Source organism: Ascaphus truei, chromosome 15 (genome assembly GCF_040206685.1).
Source record: "Ascaphus truei isolate aAscTru1 chromosome 15, aAscTru1.hap1, whole genome shotgun sequence".
NCBI lineage: Eukaryota > Metazoa > Chordata > Amphibia > Anura > Ascaphidae > Ascaphus > Ascaphus truei.
The window spans coordinates 28933142-28956049 of NC_134497.1; the positions used below are offsets into that span (position 1 = coordinate 28933142).

General features: G+C 48.6%; 1 protein-coding gene across 2 annotated transcripts in view; it reads right to left on the minus strand.

The window, feature by feature from the left end:
* LOC142466743 (uncharacterized) overlaps positions 1 to 18904 on the minus strand; it is a 78675-nt gene extending 59771 nt beyond the window's left edge. The window contains exons 1-3 of one of the 2 annotated variants that reach the window (XM_075572104.1): positions 18821 to 18904; positions 6179 to 6364; positions 5736 to 5890 (exon numbers count right to left, since the gene is read on the minus strand). The gene's annotated coding sequence lies outside the window, so the exon portion shown is untranslated. The remainder of the gene's footprint in view (positions 1 to 5735; positions 5891 to 6178; positions 6365 to 18820) is intronic. The other variant, XM_075572103.1, reaches the window with a different exon arrangement.
* Positions 18905 to 22908: the final 4004 nt, after the last annotated feature.

Sequence of the window (22908 nt, forward strand, 5' to 3'; positions counted from 1 at the left end):
TTGGTGTACAAAATAAAGAAAATTGGACTCAGTAATAATATATGCACGTGGATTGAAAACTGGTTAAAGGACAGACAACAGAGGGTTGTCATAAATGGAACTTTTTCAGGTTGGGCTAAAGTCGTGAGTGGAGTACCTCAAGGATCGGTACTGGGACCCCTGCTTTTTAACTTGTTTATTAATGACCTTGAGGTTGGGATCGAGAGCAAAGTCTACATCTTTGCTGATGATACTAAATTGTGTAAGGTAATAGAATCAGAGCAGGATGTAATTTTTCTTCAGAAGGACTTCGAGAGACTGGAAACGTGGGCAGGAAAAGGGCAGATGAGGTTTAATACAGATAAATGTAAGGTTATGCATTTGGCATGCAAGAATAAAAAGGCGAATTACAAATTAAATGGGGATAAATTGGGGGAATCGTTGATGGAGAAGGATTTAGGAGTGCTTGTAGACAGCAGGCTAAGCCATAGTGCCCAAAGTCATGCAGTAGCTGCAAAGGCAAACAAGAGCTTATCTTGCATCAAACGGGCAATAGATGGAAGGGAAGTAAACATTATTATGCCCCTTTACAAAGCATTAGTAAGACCTCACCTTGAATATGGAGTACAATTTGGGGCACCAATCCTAAGAAAATACATTAAGGAACTAGAGAGAGTCCAAAGAAGAGCCACCAAATTAATAAAGGGGATGGACAATCTAACTTATGAGGAGAGGCTAGCTAAATTAGATTTATTTACATCAGAAAAGAGACGTCTAAGAGGGGATATGATAACTATATACAAATATATTCAGGGACAATACAAGGAGCTTTCAAAAGAACTATTCATCCCACGGGCAGTACAAAGGACTCGGGCAATCCCTTAAGGTTGGAGGAAAGGAGATTTCACCAGCAACAAAGGAAAGGGTTCTTTACAGTAATGGCAGTTAAAATGTGGAATTCATTATCCATGGAGACTGTGATGGCAGATACAATAGATTTGTTGGACATCTTTTTAGATAGGAAAGGTATACAGGGATATACCAAATAAGTATACATGGGAAATATGTTGATCCAGGGATTAATCCGATTGCCAATTCTTGGAGTCAGGAAAGAATTTATTTTCCCCCGTATGAGACATCATTGGATGATATGACTCTGGGGGGTTTTGTTTGCCTTCCTCTGGATCAATAAGTAAGTATAGATAAAGGATAAAGTATATGTTGTCTAAATTTAGCATAGGTTGAACTTGGACGTAAGTCTTTTTTCAACCTCATCTACTATGTAACTATGTAACCAAGTGTTAATTTCAAGTCCTCAAATCTATGCCAGAAAGCTTCTAACAAATCCCCCCTTTTGAAGCTTACATCATACTCTCTGTTACCTGGAGTGTGTATGAAGGCAAACATGTCTTAGGCCTGAAACCCCATAGATTCCTTCAGAAGGACTTTACCAATAAAGCATTTATCAGGGATTTCCCCAGTACCTTTATATTGCAGTCTCACCACATTTATCCATTTGGCTGTGGGGCTTGGGAATTGAGGTTAACTGCTGGACCCTGGACCGACACCTCTCCATGCGGACCCCGTGCTCTGCCTGCCTTCTGCTCTCTTTGGTCTCTCTCCAGATTCTCCCGGGATGCTCCTCTGTGCTGCACCATCTGTGGCGGCCTCTGTGCTGCACCGTCTGTGGCTGGTGGTGGCCTCTGTGCTGCAACGTCTGTGGCTGGTGGTGGCCTTTGTCCTCCGCTGCTGCTGCTGGCTGCTTCCTCTGTGGCAGGAATCTCCTCTGTAGTGTTTTCTCCTGAGGCTGCACAGGTAACAGCTGCAGCTCCTCCCCTTACTCCGTCCCCCGCACTATGCACAGACTGTGCTTTCTTGGAGCTGTTTTCTGGCTCTTGTGCAGGTTCAGTAATTTCACCACTCTGGCTCCTCTCTGATAGTGCCACTTCTGCATTGTTTGAAGCACTTTGGCTGCTCTGTGATAGTGCCAGTTGATCAATGTTTGCATCACACAGACTGCTCCCAGATAGTGAGGTCTCACTAATCACACACACGCTGTCTGTACCTGGGACTCCATGCTCAGGGATGTGAGCTGCTGTTTCTTGCTTCTCTGCTTTCTCAGGCTCTATTTCTGCTATGGGTATCTGGGTCTTGTGTTTGTGAGACCCATCCTGCCCTGGGGAGCAGTATTGGTTCCTGCAAACACTGCTGGGGTTACATACTGCATCATCTTTCCTCTCCTCTCTCAGGAAGATCTCTGGGCCTCTCTCCAGAGAGCTTCTCAGCCCCTGTGCCTGGGGATTGGGGCTCTCAGGTGCCTCATCTGAGGACATACCCGTCGTACCTTCCTCTGGCTCACTGCTCATGTTTTCATCCACTTTTTTGGCTCTGCTCTCTGCTGACTTTTCCTTCTGTTTATTCATTTTACTTAACACTGTCATCATTTTTATCTCTGTTTCTGTAGACAAACTTTTCTTTCCTTTAGCTGCATTACTCAGCAGTCTTACTCCTTTCACTCCACATGAAGCTGCATCCATGATGGGTCCCAGACCACAATCCCACACACAGCCCCGTCACTGCACCTCCATACTCGCTGTCACTCTCAGCAGTGTCTCTCACTCTCTACCAGCTTCTTTAACCAGCTTCTTGTAGCTGGGTAGCTCCTCTGTCTTCCCTCCTTCTCTGGGGAAAAATAGTTTCACTGTGCCTTGCAGGTTCCAGCCTTTTAAAGCACTTCCTGACTAGTCAGAGCAGGCTGATTAGCTTAATTAGTTAGCACATGAACAGCAATTCCAAGGAGGATGAACTCTCTGTGCTGCACAAGTCCTATAGCTTCCCTATTCAGCCCCTAGAGGACAGCGATGGCACCACAAGCCACGCGGCAAGCAGATCAGCTGTTCTCCCTGTCTCCTGCATCTGAGAACCAGCCTCTGCCTCCGCAGAAGTGGCGCCTCCGTTCCGCTCCGCAGCCCTAATCGTCCAGCCCTGCTATTTAGTTCCTGCTTTCACCCCCACACTTTGCTGAGCATAGTTCTATGGTTACCTTGCATTTCCACATCTCTGCCTTGCCTTGTGCTTTAACCTCTCGTTGCCTTCTCTCCTGTGTACCGACCCGGCTTGAACTTAGGACCCTTCTCTGGAATTCGACCTCGGCTACCTCCTGACCATCCGCTGCTCTCCAACACTGACCATTCTCCTGGCTCCAACCCTGGACCACAGCACTCGAGCTCATACCTCTCTTCTGGCTCTGACCCACGACCCAGCAAGTATTCTACTATCCCACCTTGTCCAACCCAACCCGGCATTACAGACTATCCGCCTACCGGGCCTGGCCCGTTGCCGTGGGTGCATGGTGTCATATCTTCCCACAACAGTACCGGGGTCCGGCCTTGTTTGTGGTGAGGGCAAGCATTACACCCAGCACCCAAAAAAGGGCATTCATCACATGGTACATCCACCAACTCCTTTCATTACCTTAGCGGTTAGCCACTGAGGGAGGTTATTAATGTATTTTAATATTGATGATGTATTTATTAATTACTGGGTTACCATTTATCGCCACTAGAAACCGATGACTAGTTGACCCTAATGGGTTAATATGTACTGTAACGTATTTCAACAACTATTTTATCATCTATTCCATGTTGGTTTAGCTCATCTTACCTTTGTATATTATGGTAGAAGTGAGAACTGGTGCTTTAAGAGTTAATTGTATCCATATAACGTCATAAACTTTGTATCATTACCCTGGATACGCCTTTGGATACACAGTACAGGCATACCCCGGTTTAAGGACACTCACTTTAAGTACACTCGCGAGTAAGGACATATCGCTCAATAGGCAAACAGCAGCTCGCGCATGCGCCTGTCAGCACGTCCTGAGCAGCAATACCGGCTCCCTACCTGTACCGAAGCTGTGCGCAAGCGAGGAGACTATAGAGCCTGTTAGAAATGCGTTATTTACATCAGTTATGCACGTATATGACGATTGCAGTACAGTACATGCATTGATAAGTGGAAAAAAGGCAGTGCTTCACTTTAAGTACATTTTCCCTTTACATACATGCTCCGGTCCCATTGCGTACGTTAATGTGGGGTATGCCTGTATTATTATTTAAATTGTTTATTATTTATAAAGTATTTTGATCATATATTATTATTGTTTTCTGTAAAAGAATTTCTTTGTTATTCAATTTCCGTTCTATTTTTTACTATTTGTCTTTTATTCTTTATTTATTGATCTTTATCTGTGTACCATATTGCTTGTTTTTAATGGTTCTTCTGGCATTTGTTTCATTTGCATAATAGATACCAGTGTGTGAGTTGTTTATATGCTTGCTCTCTAGGTATAGATCTCCTTAAGTGCTCCCTGATACTACTGTATGTATAAGATTGTGCCCCTCCATGCATAGTTTGCATGGCTGGTAGAATTAGGATGACAGCGCGCTTTCACCGATCCATAGACATGGGTTGTTTAAATGAAATTATTCAATAAAGTTGGTTTTTTTCAAATTTGTGAATACGCACGAAGCTCATTGGTCGGTGACACGTGACGTCACCCACTGACGCGAAAATGTAAACATAAAAATGCTAATTTTAACTGTTGTGAATGACACCTTGATAAAGGGCGTGCAAGCCCGAAATGCGTAGGTGTGTTATTTTTGTATCGAGGGTCCTATTTGATCCAATAAAATCTTTTTAATTTTATTAATGTGAGCCTCCTCCTTGCAATTTTGGCAGTGCTCTGCCTTGTTTCTATTTTCCTATGTATATAATAGGCAGTATATTGGCCATTATATACATAGGAAAAACAGGAACTTGAATGGCAGTTTTTACTTGAAAATGTGGTATTATGCCTGTTTTGTATCGGATCTGATGCTTTTAACAGGTCCGATAAAAAGTGCTTTATTTTTGGGCTGCAACGCTGATTCATTGCACGATAATAAGGCACTTTTTTATGGGAGGTTTTGAGTGTATAGGGTTAAAACTCTCATCTGAGCAGACCAGGAAAAACCACACCCCGGCTTGTAGGTTTGCAAGCTGATTGGAAATGGGAGGTTTAAAAAGCCGGCAGCAAACTTCCCACACTCTCTCCTTTTGTTCTCAGCCTGTGAGGGAACAGGCTGCAGGGAGCCTGTCAGGGGGATAGCATGAACTGCCTTTTGGATACCAGCGATTAGGTACTGTCCGGTTGTTTTGCAGACGTATGCTATTTAAGTTAAATACTGTTTTGTTACCGAATTGCTGCAAACCCTGATACGGGGAATAAAGAACTTTTGTTACAAGAAAGTGGTGTGTGAGCTCCTTCCCGACCACATCTACAAGGCCGCTCTGTTACATATGTGTTAGAAGTGGGATAGCGCCCCTGTGGTCAGTTGAGAGAATGTCAGCGTGCATGCGTCGTCCGCTCCCTCACCCGTCCGCCCGCTCCCATGCGGATCTGAGGTGGGAGGCAGTGTGTTGTGGCCGCTCCCCCGCTGACTCTAGCGGCCGGGGTGTGAGCTTGGAGGCAATGCGGGAAGGGAGGGCAGAGGCAGGCACAGGGGTTTTGCGCTGGGAGGCACAGGGGTTTTGCGCTAGGAGGGGAGGCACAGAGGTTTTGCGCTGGGAGGGGAGGCGCAGGGTTTGGAGGCCCCGGCGGCAGAGGTGTTCGCTGGGAGGGGAGACACAGGGGTGTGAGGCAGCGGGAGGCACAGGGGTTTGAGGCGGCGGCAGGCGTGTGCGCTGGGAGGGGAGGCGGCGGTTTAGTTACTTACCTGGGCGGGAGGTGGCGCCAGCTGGTGTGTGTGTGTGTGTCACTGTTAGACATCACCGGCCAATGGGAGGTGTGCGGGGGCGGGCGGGCGGGCCAAGGGAGCCATCTCATTGGCCTGAGGCGGAGTGACGGGCCAAAGGTCCAATGCGATTGCCCCTAGACACAGGGAGACACAGGACAAAAAGACACGCATACAATGGTTTGAGAAATATATATATAGATAAGATATATATATTAAGGCACTGTACTGTGTATTTGTGTCACAGGATGTAGCACTCAGCTCTGTCTGTGTTTCATGTTCTGTCTCTGGTTTTAAACAGGTTTAGTGATATTAAGTTCTAGTTGACCCGTAATGGTGTATGCAGATCTATCATTATTTGTAATTTAACATCAGAAATAAGACAATAAAGATGTAAAAACCACATAACACACATTCCTGATTACCTTGTGCTGGCGCGTTACTTTTCCACAGTGTAACCCCCTTGAGACCAAGCTCTTTCCCATATTCATCTCCAGACCAGGAGCTCTGTGTGTGGGGGGAGGTCTGTGCAGGTTCTGTAGTAGATTTTCCTGTGGTACTGGAACGCCACAAGGTTCTGTTCTTCCTCGTTTCTCGCACAATTTACAAACCTAAAATTCGGGCAGTTAGTGAGATCTCAAAGTAATGTCTATTTTATACAAGAGCTGAAAAAAGATACAAATTGTTAATAATGTTTGTTTCTTCTCTACAGTTTGAGGAGAACAGAAGTTAATGGAGAGCAATGTATATACGATGGCTCCCTTGTATGTACCCACAGTTTGATTGGAATGGGAGCCACAGGCCACACCAGTGACTACTTTCCTATTACTTAAAAAATAAATTAAAACACTTATTATTAAAAAGTCCCCGACAAGATGACACAAGTGACACAAAGGTGAGTTTTCTTCCGGTGGAACTAAACACAAAGTGGGGTTGATGAAACAAGGTGTTGTAGCAGGAATATGTTCCATTAGCAACCTGAGCTTATAACATGCCCTGGACTGATTTGGAAACTGGACTATGGAAAAAGCCTTGAGCCACAGTCCGATTAGGTAACAATGTCTGTTTGGGCTTGAAACTCCCCCCTGCCCCCCCCCCCACTGTCATGGCAACACCCTGCCACCCCCCCCCCCCCACCTCCCATCGCTTCACATCCAGCGGTGCGCAAACTGGGGGGCGCAAGATTGTTTAGGGGGGGGCGCAGGAAGCAGCGGCGATTTTGCCAGGAGCAGAGAAAAAAAGCCGTCTGTAGCAGCAATTTTGCTTTTGGCCATTAGGTGGCGCTACACAGGTACACAGATACACTGCAGCATCTCCTTGCTTCCTGCATTAGCGTGTGTGACATGGGGAGAGGGGGTGAGTGTGACTGGGACATGGGGGGGGGGGGTCTGGGACATGGGGGGGGACTGGGACATGGGGGGGACTGGGACATGGGGGGGGGACTGGGACATGGGGGGGGGGAAACTGGGACATGGGGGGGACTGGGACATGGGGGGGACTGGGACATGGGGGGGGGGATTGGGACATGGGGGGGACTGGGACATGGGGGGGGGGATTGGGACATGGGGGGACTGGGACATGGGAGGGGACTGGGACATGGGGAGGGGGGTGGCACTGGGACATGAGGGGGGTGAGACTGGGACATGGGGGGGCGAGACTGGGACATGGGAGAGTGAGACTGGGACATGGGGGGGAAGTGAGACTGGGACATGGGGGGAAGTGAGACTGGGACATGGGGGGGAGTGACACTGGGACATGGGGGGGGAGTGAGACTGGGACATATGGGGGGAGTGAGACTGGGACATATGGGGGGAGTGAGACTGGGACATGGGGGGGAGTGAGACTGGGACATGGGGGGGGAGTGAGATTGGGACATGGGGGGGAGTGAGACTGGGACATGGGGGGGGGAGTGAGACTGGGACATGGGGGGGGGAGTGAGACTGGGACATGGGGGGGAAGTGAGACTGGGACATAGGGGGGTGGGAAGTGAGACTGGGACATGGGGGGGGAAGTGAGACATGACATGGGGGGGGGAGTGAGACTGGGACATGGGGGGGGAGTGAGACTGGGACATGGGGGGGGGAGTGAGACTGGGACATGGGGGGGGGGGGTTGAGACTGGGACATGGGGGGGGGAGTGAGACTGGGACATGGGGGGGGAGTGAGACTGGGACATGGGAGTGTGAGACAGGGATATGGGGGGCTGAGACTGGGACATGAGGGGTGAGACTGGGACATGGGGGGTGAGACTGGGACATGGGGGGTGAGACTGGGACATGGGGGGGTGAGACTGGGACATGGGGGGGTGAGACTGGGACATGGGGGGTGAGACTGGGACATGGGGGGTGAGACTGGGACATGGGGGGGGTGAGACTGGGACATGGGGGATGAGACTGGGACATGGGGGGGGTGAGACTGGGACATGGGGGGGTGAGACTGGGACATGGGGGGGTGAGACTGGGACATGGGGGGTGAGACTGGGACATGGGGGGGGTGAGACTGGGACATGGGGGGTGAGACTGGGACATGGGGGGGTGAGACTGGGACATGGGGGGGGTGAGACTGGGACATGGGGGGGGTGAGACTGGGACATGGGGGGTGAGACTGGGACATGGGGGGGGGAGTGAGACTGGGACATGGGGGGGAGTGAGACTGGGACATGGGGGGGAGTGAGATTGGGACATGGGGGGGAGTGAGACGGACATGGGGGGGTGAGACTGGGACATGGGGGGGGTGAGACTGGGACATGGGGGGGGTGAGACTGGGACATGGGGGGGAGTGAGATTTGGACATGGGGGGGAGTGAAACTGGGACATGGGGGGGAGTGAGACTGGGACATGGGGGGGAGTGAGACTGGGACATGGGGGGGAGTGAGACTGGGACATGGGGGTGTGGGAAGTGAGACTGGGACATGGGGGTGTGGGAAGTGAGACTGGGACATGGGGGGGGAAGTGAGACATGACATGGGGGGGGAGTGAGACTGGGACATGGGGGGGAGTGAGACTGGGACATGGGGGGGGAGTGAGACTGGGACATGGGGGGAGTGAGACTGGGACATGGGGGGGGAGTGAGACTGGGACATGGGGGGCTGAGACTGGGATATGGGGGGCTGAGACTGGGACATGAGGGGTGAGACTGGGACATGGGGGGTGAGACTGGGACATGTGGGGTGAGACTGGGACATGGGGGGGTGAGACTGGGACATGGGGGGGTGAGACTGGGACATGGGGGGGTGAGACTGGGACATGGGGGGGTGAGACTGGGACATGGGGGGGTGAGACTGGGACATGGGGGGTGAGACTGGGACATGGGGGGTGAGACTGGGACATGGGGGGTGAGACTGGGACATGGGGGGTGAGACTGGGACATGGGGGGTGAGACTGGGACATGGGGGGTGAGACTGGGACATGGGGGGTGAGACTGGGACATGGGGGGGTGAGACTGGGACATGGGGGGGTGAGACTGGGACATGGGGGGTGAGACTGGGACATGGGGGGTGAGACTGGGACATGGGGGGGTGAGACTGGGACATGGGGGGGTGAGACTGGGACATGGGGGAGTGAGTGTGAGACTGGGACATGGGGGGTGAGACTGGGACATGGGGGAGTGAGTGTGAGACTGGGACATGGGGGGGTGAGTGTGAGACTGGGACATGGGGGAGGGAGTGTGAGACTGAGACATGGGGAGGGAGTGTGAGACTGATACATGGGGAGGGAGTGAGAGACTGGGACATGGGGAGGGAGTGTGAAACTGTGACATGTATGTATGTATGTATGTCTTTATTTGTATAGCGCCATAAAATGTACATAGCGCTTCACAGTAGTAATACATGTCATATAAATAACAAATATAAATAACAGATCATGGGAATAAGTGCTTCAGACATACTGTAAAAGTAACATTAAGGAAGGAGTCCCTGCTCCGAGGAGCTTACAATCTAATTGGTAGGTAGGGAGAACGTACAGAGACAGTAGGAGGGAATACTAGTAAGTGCGTCTGCAGGGGGCCAAGCTTTGTGTCATGTGTCCATGATTATCCAGTGCTACTCATATGCTTCTTTAAGCAGATGTGTCTTAAGGTGGGTCTTAAAGGTGGATAGCGAGGGGGCTAGTCGGGTATTGAGGGGAAGGGCATTCCAGAGGTGTGGGGCAGAAAGTGAGAAAGGTTTAAGGCGGGAGAGAGCTTTAGATACAAAGGGGGTAGAAAGAAGACATCCTTGAGAAGAATGCAAGAGTCGTGATGGTGCATAGCGAGAAATTAGGGCTGAGATGTAATGAGGGGCAGAAGAATGTAAAGCTTTAAAAGTGAGCAGTAGAATTGAGTGTGAGATACGCGATTTAATCGGAAGCCAGGAGAGGGATTTCAGCAGGGGAGACGCTGAGACAGATTTAGGAAAGAGTAGAGTGATTCTGGCAGCAGTGTTTAGGATAGATTGTAGGGGAGACAGGTGAGAGGTAGGAAGGCCGGACAGCAGGAGGTTGCAGTAATCGAGACGTGAGAGAATGAGGGCCTGAGTCTGAGTTTTGGCAGTTGAGTAACAGAGGAAAGGGCGTATCTTTGTGATATTGCGGAGGAAAAAGCGACAAGTTTTAGAAACGTTTTGAATATGAGAGGAGAATGAGAGAGAGGAATCAAGTGTGACCCCTAGGCAGCGTGCTTGGGCTACTGGGTGAATGATCGTATTTCCAATAGCAATGTGGAAGGATGTAGTAGGGCCAGGTTTGGGAGGTAGTATAAGGAGCTCTGTTTTTGCCATGTTAAGTTTCAGTCGGCGGATGGCCATCCAGGATGATATTCCAGAGAGGCATTCAGAAACTTTGGTCTGTATAGCAGGTGTAAGGTCAGGGGTTGAAAGGTAAATTTGTGTGTCGTCAGCATAGAGGTGATATTTAAACCCAAAAGATGTGATTAGGTCACCTAGAGAGAGTGTGTAGAGAGAAAAGAGAAGGGGTCCCAGGACAGAGCCCTGGGGTACCCCCACAGAGAGATCAATAGAGGAGGAGGAGGTGTTAGCAAAAGAGACACTGAAGGTACGATGGGAGAGGTAAGAGGAGATCCAGGATAAAGCTTTGTTCCGAGTACCAAGAGTATGGAGAATGTGAAGGAGAAGAGGGTGGTCCACGGTGTCGAATGCTGCAGAGAGGTCGAGTAATATGAGCAGAGTGTAATGACCTCTGTCTTTGGCAGCGTGGAGGTCGTCAGTTATTTTAGTGAGGGCTGTTTCAGTAGAGTGAGCAGTGCGGAAGCCAGATTGTAGAGGGTCTAGTACAGAATAGGTGTTGAGAAAGTGTAGCAATCGAGAGAATACAAGACGTTCAAGGAGTTTGGAGGCAAAAGGCAGGAGGGAGACAGGTCGATAGTTAGAAGGACAGGTAGGGTCAAGCTTGCTGTTTTTGAGTAATGGTATAACGGTTGCATGCTTGAAGGATGAAGGAAAGGTACCAGAGTAGAGGGAAGAGTTAAAGATCTGTGTGAGCATAGGGATTATAGAAGGAGCAAGAGGTTTTAGGAGATGGGAGCGAATGGGATCAAGAGGGCAAGTGGTAGAGGGAGAAGAGGAGATCAGCAGTGATACATCCTCCTCTGAGATAGCAGAAAAAGAGTCAAGAAAGACAGGAGGAGAGTTGGGAAGCATTGTGGGATGGGAGGAGGCAACAGATGGGATGTTCTGCCGTATGGACTCCACCTTTTTCTTAAAAAAGTCAGCAAAGTCCTGAGGTGAGATGGAGGAAGAAGAGGAGGCAGCTGAGGGTGGTCTGAGTAGAGAGTCAAAGACAGAAAAGAGACGGCGTGGGTTAGACTTGTGTGTGTTGATTAGTGATGAAAAGTAGGTTTGTTTAGCCTGAAAGAGGGCAGAGTTGAAACAGGATAGCATAAATTTGTAGTGAATGAAGTCTGCGAGCGTATGAGATTTCCTCCAGAGGCGTTCAGAGGAACGAGTGGAGGAACGCAGCATGCGTGTGTGGGAGTTTAGCCAGGGTCTGGGGTTAGAAGGGCGAGGACGGCAGAGAGAAAGTGGGGCATGAAGATCAAGAGAGGAAGATAAGGCAGAGTTGTAGTTCCTGACCAGGTTGTCAGGGTCTGAAGCAGAACTGAGAGAGGAGAGGGAGGAGCGTAAAGTGGAATCAAGAGCTGGGAGGTTAATAGAGCGCAGGTTTCTGCAAAAACGAGGGCGAGATGGAGATGGAGAGAAGCGAGAGAGAGAAAATGAGATGAGGTGATGGTCAGAGAGAGGAAAAGGGGAAATGGAGAAATCAGAGAGAGAGAAGTTTTTAGTGAAAACCAGGTCTAAGTAGTGGCCATCCTTGTGGGTGCTGGCTGCAGTCCACTGTTGAAGGCCAAAAGAAGAGGTTAGAGAAGAAAGCGGGAAGCCCAAGGGAGAGAGGGGTCATCAATGTGGCAGTTGAAGTCCCCAAGGAGAAGAACAGGGGAGTCTGAGGAGAGAAAGAAAGAGAGCCAGGATTCAAAGTGAGATAGAAAGGCAGAAGGGGGATGAGTAGAGGAAGGTGGGCGATAGATGACCGCCACATGGACCGGGAGAGGAGAGAAGATCTGGACTGTGTGAGCCTCGAAGGAGGGAAAAGCAAGAGAGGGGGGAATAGAAACTGTTCTGTAACGACAGAGAGAGGAGAGCAGGAGCCCCACGCCTCCACCCCTGCCACCAGGGCGTGGAGTGTGGGAGAAGGAAAGGCCACCATAGGAGAGGGCAGCTTCCAGAGCAGAGTCAGACTGAGTGAGCCAGGTCTCAGTTATAGCAAAGAGAAGCAGGGAGTGAGAGAGAAAGAAGACATGCACAGAGAGGAACTTGTTAGAGAGGGAGCGAGCATTCCAAAGGGCACAGGAGAAAGGGAGAGAAGAGGGAGGGTGGCAGGGGATGGGTATAAGGTTGGAGGGGTTTACACCAGAAGGAGTAGAAGTTGCATGTGGAAGGCGAGGATGAGAGCAAGTAGAAATAAGGCAGGGACCAGGATTGGGAGAGATATCCCCAGAAGCAAGGAGGAGAAGCATGGACAGAAAGAGAATGTGTGAGGATGATTTGTAGGGGTGTGTTTTAGTGCAGGCGACATAACTGTGTGGTGACAGAGGGCGCAGGTAAGAGAGGAGTTCATGTGAACTGAGAAGTGGTGAAGTAAGGAGAGATGGCGAAATATGAATAGAGTTAGAGACATGATGAGGCTGGTGGAAGGAAGTGCATAATTTGAAAATAAGTGAGGTTACAGTAAATATAAAAAGTAAAGGTGGCATCACAGCAATAGCAATGTGTTGAGATGTGCAGTGTGGGATGATAACCTCCTTTCCAGCGTAGTTCAAATGCAGGAATCAGAAGCAGTAGATTGTGTCCACTTTTTCCACTTCTTTTTAAACTTCCATACTACTTTAAAGATTTCTACTTAAAAGCATTTCTGCTTAAGAGCAAAGGCTGCAAGCAGCAATGGCTGTTGTAAGTTTACTTATATACATTTAGAAAGTCACCTGGTTGGTACAACAAACTTAATTAGCACATGTGAGGGATGTTAAACCAAATTGTTTTTCAAAGTTGGGTTTTGTCTTGCACAAGTGTGAAAGATGAATTAAATTAAGGCAATAGGGGGATGATTTCCACACAGACAATTTGAGATGTTTTTACCTAAATTGAACTAAAATTAGCTAAATAGACAGCAGGGTATGAGGATTGCAGGACACACAGACAATTTGAGATGTTTTTACTTAAATTGAACTAAAATTAGTTAAATAGACAGCAGGGTATGAGGATTGCAGGACACACAGACAATTTGAGATGTTTTTACCTGAGAAAAGACAAGAGATGAGATGAGATGAGAAGCAGATCAATGGTTCCAACTTCCTTTTTAAACTTCCATACTACTTTAAAGATTTCTACTTAAAAGCATTTCTGCTTAAGAGCAAAGGCTGCAACATGGGGGGGTGAGCGTGAGACTGGGACATGGGGGGGTGAGACTGGGACATGGGGGGGTGGGACTGGGACATGGGGGAGGGGTGTGCGTGACATGAGGGGGTGTGAGAGTGTGAGATGGGGAGGGGGGTGAAAGAGCTACATGAGGAGGGGGTGAAAGAGCTACATGGGGAGGGGGTGAAAGAGAGACATGGGGATGAGAGAGACACTGGAGGGAAGGAGAGAGACACTGGCAGGAGGGAGGGAGACACTGGCAGGAGGGAGAGAGACACACAATGGCTGGAGGGAGAGTGTGAGAGAGACACTGGGGGGAGGGAGTGACAATGGCTGGAGGGAGAGTGCGAGAGAGACACTGGGGGGAGGGAGAGACAATGGCTGGAAGGAGAGTGAGACAATGGGGGAGGAAGAAAGAGAGAGACACACAGGGGGAGACACTGAGGGGACGGATAGAGAGGGACTGGAGGGGGAGTGAGAAATACAGGGAGAGGGAGAGACTGGAAGAGGGGTGAGAGGTCCTGTGAGCTTCTAATGTGGCGGGAAGAGAGAGATTAATAATACAGCAGAAATGGGGACGCTATGAGACAAATATCATAATATTTATTTTTAAGTGATGTAATTTGTGTTATAAATACTTTTTTTGTAGACGCGTGGCGGGGGCGTTACAAAGCTGGTTCGCCCTCATTGGCTGAACCAGCTCACGTGCGCTGACGTCATGTGATTTTGATTACATCAGGCAGGGGGGCCCCGAGAAATTTCATGGATGAAAAGGGGGGCTCGGCATAAAAAGTTTGCTCACCCCTGATCATAGACCACAGATTGCAGATTTTACCCATGCACGCGCCGCCAGGCAGTCAGACGCGCGTGCAGTAGGGACCACTATGGCCATAGCCCCAGTGCCTGCGCTGCACGTGAGGCTGGTGGCGCGTGCATCCGAATTCCATTAAAGAAAACAACCAGGGAAGCGCTATATTGGTTGGGATCAGGCTCAGCAGCCAATTTTATGTATAAACCACATATAAAACAATAGCATAAAATAGCATGAATGAATACACAAAAATATAATATATAAAATGAGTAACACAAGTCTCTGCCAGTTGGAGATTCTCCAGGTGATGTAAGTGCAAGTTAATGCCCCTATCTGATCACCTGGACAATCTCCAACTGGCAGAGACTTGTGTTACTCATTTTATATATTATATTTTTGTGTATTCATTCATGCTATTTTATGCTATTGTTTTATATGTGGTTTATACATAAAATTGGCTGCTGAGCCTGATCCCAACCAATATAGCGCTTCCCTGGTTGTTTTCTTTATTGTCCTTATTCAGCAAGGTTTGGGTACCTTGCATTGGAAGCTGCTTATGTGTTTGGATCATTTTGGTTCCGTCTGCCATTTTTTGTGATATAACCACAATTAACCCCTCTCACTCCTAATGGTTCATGTCACATAACCTATTAATGGTATAAAAGTATATGTATTCATAGGATTTAACTACTCACATCATCAAGGTGTATTTTCGTTTCCATTCAATTTATTATTTAAAAAAAATTTTTTTTTTTTTTTTTTTTTAAATCACACTTGGATTTATTTAATAATCCATTTTACGGTGAGTGGTTTCAGGAACAGATCACCAGGCGCACGAATTTTTCTTTTGTTTGCTTATCCGAATTCCATTGTCTGCAGGGGGAAAGAAAGGGGGGCGTGATGGGGGGCGTGGCCTATCGCTCCGTCGCTAGGTCCAATCTCAATTTTAATGTATTTTTCAAAAACTTGCCCTCTCATCAGGCCCGGCCCCATTGAGGGGCGGCTCTTGTCCCTGCAGCGCCTCCATAGCGAGCGCTGCAGCAGCCGCCAGCGGGGAACAAGACTAAGGCTACATACGGGCAGAAATGGTGCTGAACAAGGCTATGAGAAGACAGGAGTGAGAGGAGAGGTGCAAAGAGCTGCTGTGATCACATGTTCATTGCCATTTACTTGAGTGGCTGTTAAAGTGCTATTGAGGCTATTGCACTTTAGTGAATCTAGTGTTTGGTAAACAGAGGAGGCAAAGTGGATAAGGAAAAATACCCCCTGCCGATCAGTACCTGGGAGGCAAATAAAGGGTGTGGGAGGAAGGAGGATACAGAACACAAACAGCAATAGAAACACAGTAAGAGAAACCACGTGAGACGGGTAACTCTTCTCTTTAGGGGATATAGGGGAAATAATTTGACAAGCTGCTTGGGGCATAAATAAAATGAATATTTCTGTTTCTTCAGTAGTTTCAGGAGGTTTTGCAAGGATTTGAAAAGACAATAAGGCCGTGCTTAGTGCTGGCGACGGCAACGCGACCTATGACGTCGCCACCCGCGAAAGTTGTAATTTGTTTTTTTGCGACTGTCGGCAGTGATGTCACTAAAGGACGGGCTGCGCAATTTGACAGTCACATGTGGCGACTGTCTCTAAAAAATCAAATAGAACCGACTACCAATTTTCCAGACGCAATGTTGCTCCGTCGCCGTCGCGATTACTATAAGCGCTGGTTGACAGAGTAAATTGTTTTGTTTTAGAGCGTCAACGCGGGCACTATAAGCGCAGCCCAAGTGATGGTAATTGTCACCGAGTAATAGTCTGGAGAATATAGATTTGGCATTAGCTGCCCAGTAAACTAGGAAAAGTAGTGAAGGTGACAGCAACCACAGTTATCCATAATTTCAACAGCTGCCTCTGGTTAAATAAGGCTTTGAAAAGTGTGGCCCTGCGTTCCTAAGATGGGGAAAGACTTGTGTGGGGTGAGAGGAAAAGGAGTGCTTAGGATTGCTAGCAAGGAGAAAAGGCTGATTTTACAAACTCGGCACTACTATAGCATGCAGTCTACCGGTGATCTGTGGTCCACTTCTGTCAGTTTAACCCTCATTTGAATTCCTATAGTCAGTTGACTTTGCATATTGGTCTCAAGCAAGGCTCTGATTGTCGGTATTTTTATATGCATCGGCGTGATAGAGATATCAAGTATTCAGCGGGAATGCGAAATTGGTTCAGTGATTCATTCCGACGAGTGGCCTGCATATGAAAATGTAAATGCCATTGGTTACTGGCATTTTACGGTGAATCATCAAGAAAATTACATGGATCTAGTGTCGGGAGCAAACACGCAAGGGATTGATAGGTCATGGTTGGATGCCAAAATACGCATTTTGAAGAAAATGATGGGCGTTCCTAATGAGCTATTTCAATCACACCTTGATCACATTTGCTGGAAAGTGCTAAGAAAGGATGCAGAAGATTTGTTTTTACAATTTTTTAAAGATATACGAAGTGTTTATCGTTACAAACCAATGAGCTATATTGTTGTATAATAAAAACCAATACATACCATATTGTTCCTTTGTTTAGTAGATAAAGTAGACTGCACGCTATAGTAGCACAACAAACTCATATGGGTTTGTAATCTCAGGATTTATTTAAACTGAAGCAGAGTAGGAAAATGGTATTTAAAGGGCAGTCACTTCTAGGAAGAACGTGAACCAACAACAATGGCATATTTAATAGGTTCAATGTAGCGAACTGTCATAAAACACGTTTAGCAAACAAAAAAACATAACACTTTCACATAAAACAAAGTAATTATAATGTCCTCATTAGTCAAACACATACATGTTCCTGGAGAAATACAGAACAGGATTTCTTTCACAATACACAAAAGTAAAACAGTTATTTTAACCCTTTGTGTGACGGAGGAGCCACGTGATCGCTACCTCATTGATGACAGAACAGACAGGGAGACCCCCTCCCTTCTATCCCACGTAGTGATAGATCTGTCCTGCCCTGCACAGGAGCACAGAATGTCATCTCCCCTAGGAAAACCAGCAGGATTACTATGACGTAGCTATTACATCATGGGCCCAGACGCGGTGACATAGCAGCTACATCAAAAGGGCACCCAAAGGGTTAAATGGTGATTTCATCCTCTTTATGGAAGTCGTGAACTCCAAGTGATTTCATGGTTTCCCGCCACTAGGTTGGATTTAAAGCAGCAGTTCAAGCTGCTCTTTAAAAAAAACACTGACAAGCCGCGGGGGCGTTCCTAGAGGCGTCACGGAGCTGGTTCGCTCGCTCACGTGACCCACGTGTCACGCCAAATAATCAGTTTCAACTGATTTCTTGCACAACGCGCACCTCCTCCTGCCTCCGACCGCACGGTCTATGGGCGCGATCATTGCCTTAAGGCAGTCTGATCGCGCCCTGTGCGGACGCCTCTGCGTGGTCTCCCACACCATGCAGTGGCTGCCCGGATGTAAACACAGGTGATACTGTTCTGTTCCCTTTGTGTCTGGGATTTGATTTGTGTTCAAGTTCAGGATTTGATAAGTTTTGGAAGACGTGTCTGTCTTGTCCCTAAAGCTGCCATTTCTTCAACCTTGGACTGATCTATTAAGATCAAACCCAGTCAGTATTCTCTACAGATGTGGGGGTCTCTGTATTTGGGGTCGGTCACATCATTCACCTTTTAGGTATAGCTTTATGAGTACACTAAGGGCCTCATGCAGAGAACAGCGCTATTAACAATCTCGCCATTTTCCAGCGAAAATCGCGCTAAAAACAGCCGAAAATGGCGAGGTAGGAAAAAAGCGCCATTTTTTTTTTCTATTTGAAAATCTCGCCGCGCGGCTGGCGAGAAACTACATCTCGCCAGTCTGAAAAATATCCAAATTCAGAAAGGCGCGCTCGCCATCTAGCGGCTGTTTTTGGCGCGATTTTCTTCAATTTTCTCCGCCAACTAAAGTTGGCAAGAAGCAGGAGCTCGCCGGCTATAGAAAAAAAAATGCGCAATTTTTTTTTCTCCCTTTCAGCTGCGCGCATCTCCTCATTTACAATTCTCCACATGCAGTAACGCTAAAAGTAGCGGATTTCGCCCATTTCTGCATATGGAGAATAAAACTCTCCATTAAAGCTACTTTTTCTTAAACTCTCCAATTTATTCTAGCGCTGCTCTCTGCATAGGCCCCTAAGTGCGCTGCCCAACAGGTATTTTTAGGCTAAGCGCTTTGTGTAAGTAAATAGTTATTTTATTGCAGTAAGATGTATGGTCTGAGGAGAGGACGTGTCTGTCCTGAAACGCCACGTGTTTGCATATACCTGCTCTGATGGTTTGAATACAAAGTAAGTTACTTACAGAAAAGGCTCCTGTGTGCTTCCTGCACCACTTTATTTCTTCATCGTCTCTTTCCCCGAAGTGGAGACACTGACTACATCCAGGTCACAGCTCTGTGTCCTACTGCGCATGCTCACACTAAGGGGGTCATGGGAGTTGTAGTTTTTAGAGTTCAAATCGGATCACGTGTCACATGCTGTGTAGATTAGAAACAAGACAGTAACATTTCCCAGGCACTGTGCTAGGGAGAGATAGTTTCTTCTGCATGTAGATGTGTATACTCCTCTTGATCCTTAATATATTTCAGTAAAGCTGCTTAATTTACCAATTGTATATGAGTTTGCATATGTAATATCACTCCAATATAGGGTGCTCTGCCAGCCTGATTTTGATACTAATTCTGATGTACCGTACCACAAACACACACACACATTTATATATATACTAGCTGATATACCCGGCGTTGCCCGGAGGCAGGGGGGGGTGGGCGTGAAAGGCAGGGGGGGGGGGCGTGAAAAGCAGGGGGGGGGGGCGTGAAAGGCGGGGGGGCGTACCTCTACTTCCGGCTGCCGCCATCTTCTCACTTGGCGCCGCGAGGGAAGAAGGGGGCCCGGCCGCGCCGCCATCTTAGGCGCCGCGAGGGAGGAAGGGGGTCCGCTGCCTGTTCCCCCGCCGGTGATGGAGATGAGTGAAGCGCCGGGAGACGTGAGCGTAGGAAGGGGAGAGATGAGCGCCGGGAGGGGAGAGATGAGCGGCGGACCTCTACTGGCGCCGCGAGGGAGGAAGGGGGGGGAGATGAGATGAGCGGCGGACCTCTACTGAGACCGCGAGGGAGGAAGGGGGGGAGAGGTGTGTGTGTGTGTGTGTGTGTGTGTGTGTGTGTGTGTGTGTGTGTGTGTGTGTGTGTGTGTGTGTGTGTGTGTGTGTGTGTGTGTGTGTGTGTGTGTGTGTGTGTGTGTGTGTGTGTGTGTGTGTGTGTGTGTGTGTGTGTGTGTCGAGGGGGAAGAGTGGCAGTTGGGTGACGTCACACACAGCAATCTGATTGGTCCTCAGCCTCTGGCCAATCAGATTCACCGCAGATAGCACTAACCTCACTAACCATTCGATTTTATATATTAAGATATATGCAGGGCCGCCAACAGGAATCGTGGGGCCCGGGACAAACATTTAAGCAGGCTTCCCATCCCCCCCCCCCCCATTTCACACCTCATGAACCCCCCTTCCCATGTATTTCTCTCCCTTCTGTCTCACCCTCCCGCCTCGCATGTATTTCTCTTCCCTGCTTCTCACTCTTACTCCCTCTTTTCCTCACTCACCCCCTCTCCCTCCGTCAATTACCCCACGCTCACTCATTCTGTACCCCCCCACGCACAATTCCACCAACAAGGTATATACCAAAAAACTTCCCACCCCCAAATATATACAACCTCCCCCCCAAAATGCATACAAAACCCCCACCTACCCAATACATACACACACAACACATTGTGTGTGTGTCTATATGTGTTTGTATATGTATACATAATGTACATATATATAGAGTTGTAGGGATGTGTATATGTTGCCCTTGCTGCAGCGCATTTCAAATGTAGTGGTGAAGGTTCCGCGGCGGCCCGATAGCATAGGGCGCTGCCATTTTGTTGCGCAATAGCGGGGAGTAAGAGGTCAGAACACAGAATGGTCACGCAGGCGCGATGCAAGCGCGCGAACGGCTGGCCAATAAGGAAGAGGCTCAGCCGGTAACTACAACTCGTAGGGGCTCTAGCAAAGTCACCTGAGGAGCCAATGGGAGGGCTGGATTAGCAGGAGACAGGAAAGAGAAGCATGGGGGAGAGGCCACGCTAGCCAGAGGGCACCGGAGGAGCAGGGAAGGAGGTAGTGTGAGTGCAGGGGGTCCGTGACCCACCTGCATAGGTCAGATTCTCCCTGAGGGCCCTAAAAGATTCCCTGAGTCACCGTAGGTTGTGTGCTGCAGGGAAACCCTATAGTGATAGGAACGTCACCCCTTACTGAATAACAGATAGGGACAAAGTGTGCAGAGTCGCGGTTGCTGCTAGTCATCTGGGACCAGGTTGATTAGCATCGCGACATCAGACCAACTGCGCTGGATCGGCGGATCCTTTTTGAAGTGTCACCGGTCACCGCAGTGACCGGAAGGTATTTAACAAAGTGCACCAACACTGGTCAACAGGCGCTGATCCCGCCTTAGGGAACACTCTTTGGGGACACTAAGTGGAGTGGTCAAGGACTGAGCCTATAAACAATTACAGTACATGGACATGGTGTGGGGGCACGCGGTGACGGGACATTGACATTACTCCTTTAGAGAGAGTGGCCGAGCCACTAGCGTTATAAGTATAAGTTATGATGTGATATGTGTTGTTGCCATATAGTGTGATAAGGGTTCCTTTATGCGGTGCAATAAACAGTTTCATTCATATGTGCGTTGCTATTGTTCTTGCCCAGGGGAATCTTACTCGACAGGGATCCTGGGTAAGTGGAGGCGCTGCCATTAAGATAAGTGTTACCCCAGGCTCAGATCTCCTGGAGCCTCAGGTGTGTGTATGCAGTACCCGTAGTCACTCTAGAGTGTAATAAAGAGGGCTACATGTGGAGGCGCTGCTGAGATCTCAGACCTGGGGTGCCCTATATTTTTTTTCTCACTGTGCCCTAAAAAAAATTTCCGCCATGTTTGTGCTTTCACAGCCAGAGGTGCGTAAGTGGGCCAGCGGCACCAAATACCCCTGACCTGTGCCATTGCCATTGGACACGTCCCCGCTGCCATCTCCCTGGGCACTGTGACTGATCAAGTAAGGAAACTCCCGTTCCTGGACACTGCCCGAGTGAAAGACCACTATTATGACGGGGAGCATAACTGGCGTAAAATATTATTCGTTACATACCGGGATATACAGTATGCCCTGAACCCATTCCCTCAATATTAATCCTACCCGAAGCTCCGGGCCTTTATTACCCGCTAGTATTGGTGGATGACACCGAACCCTTGACTGCATCCACGCCACAGAAGGATTACCGTGGCCCGCCAAGCATAGTCCCAACCAACCCCTTCCGTGAATAGATAAAGAAAAAGTGCGCAACTAATGTTGTAAGTGAGGTGATGAATATATAAGGTAAAATAGGTGACCTTAAATGAACAAATCAGAGCGTCTGCAGCTGCGGTATAGGGAGGGCTCAGGAACCCCCTAAAGCTAACAGATAAAAACAGAATGAATGAAGAAACCCACGGGTTTCGAAACGCGTTGGAAAAGCTACTAACAGTATTGCCTTCAACTGTACTGTCCTACTACGGCGAGCTGACCCAGTGAAATCGGCGAGAACCCCGCGGTGACGTCACTAACCTGGAAGGGTCTGAACGGAGGGGAGAGAGAGGATTTCAGCTGGCGTGGAGCTCTGCTTTGAAGCAGCATTCTATGGGAGAGCTGCATACGTGTTGATTCGTTTATGGGAGAAAGAACTTTCAGAGACTCAATACTCACCTAAGCAGGAACCTGTGTCCGAGGAACCAGCTTCCATATCCATGTGAGGACATCTGATCCGGCTTCCACGTGGTGTTTGGGTAACAATATCCCAAAAAATGCTTGTTTAACATCATCTTGATGTACGCACGATACTCACCTTATTTATTGTTTATGTCATTATCATTTTTAATGCACCATGAGCGTTGTGCGCTGTGTTCTTTCTGTTTTTATCTGTCAACCCCTTCCGTACCCGAGAGCAGCTTGAAACCCTGCTGGCCCGCTGCAATGGGTTTAGGCGCTTCATTCACCCCCTCCACCCTTAGGCCGGCGCTAAGTAGAAGCAGTATGTCTAGACTGGATGCCTATGCCCCTGCTGGGAATAGTCTGTCTGATAATGTGTCCCTTCCAGTGCTAGCAGAAGCCATACAACAATCCACACAGTCCCATCAATACCGGAAGCTGAAGGTGTTTTCTGGCGACAAACCAACCCCTCTGGGAGAAGTCGGCTTTGAAGAATGGTTGGATCATACTGAACAGGTACTTTCTGAATGGTCCTGCACGGATGCTGTCCGGAGGCAGCGTATAATCGAATGCCTGCGACCCCCAGCTTCCCACATAGTGCACTGTTAA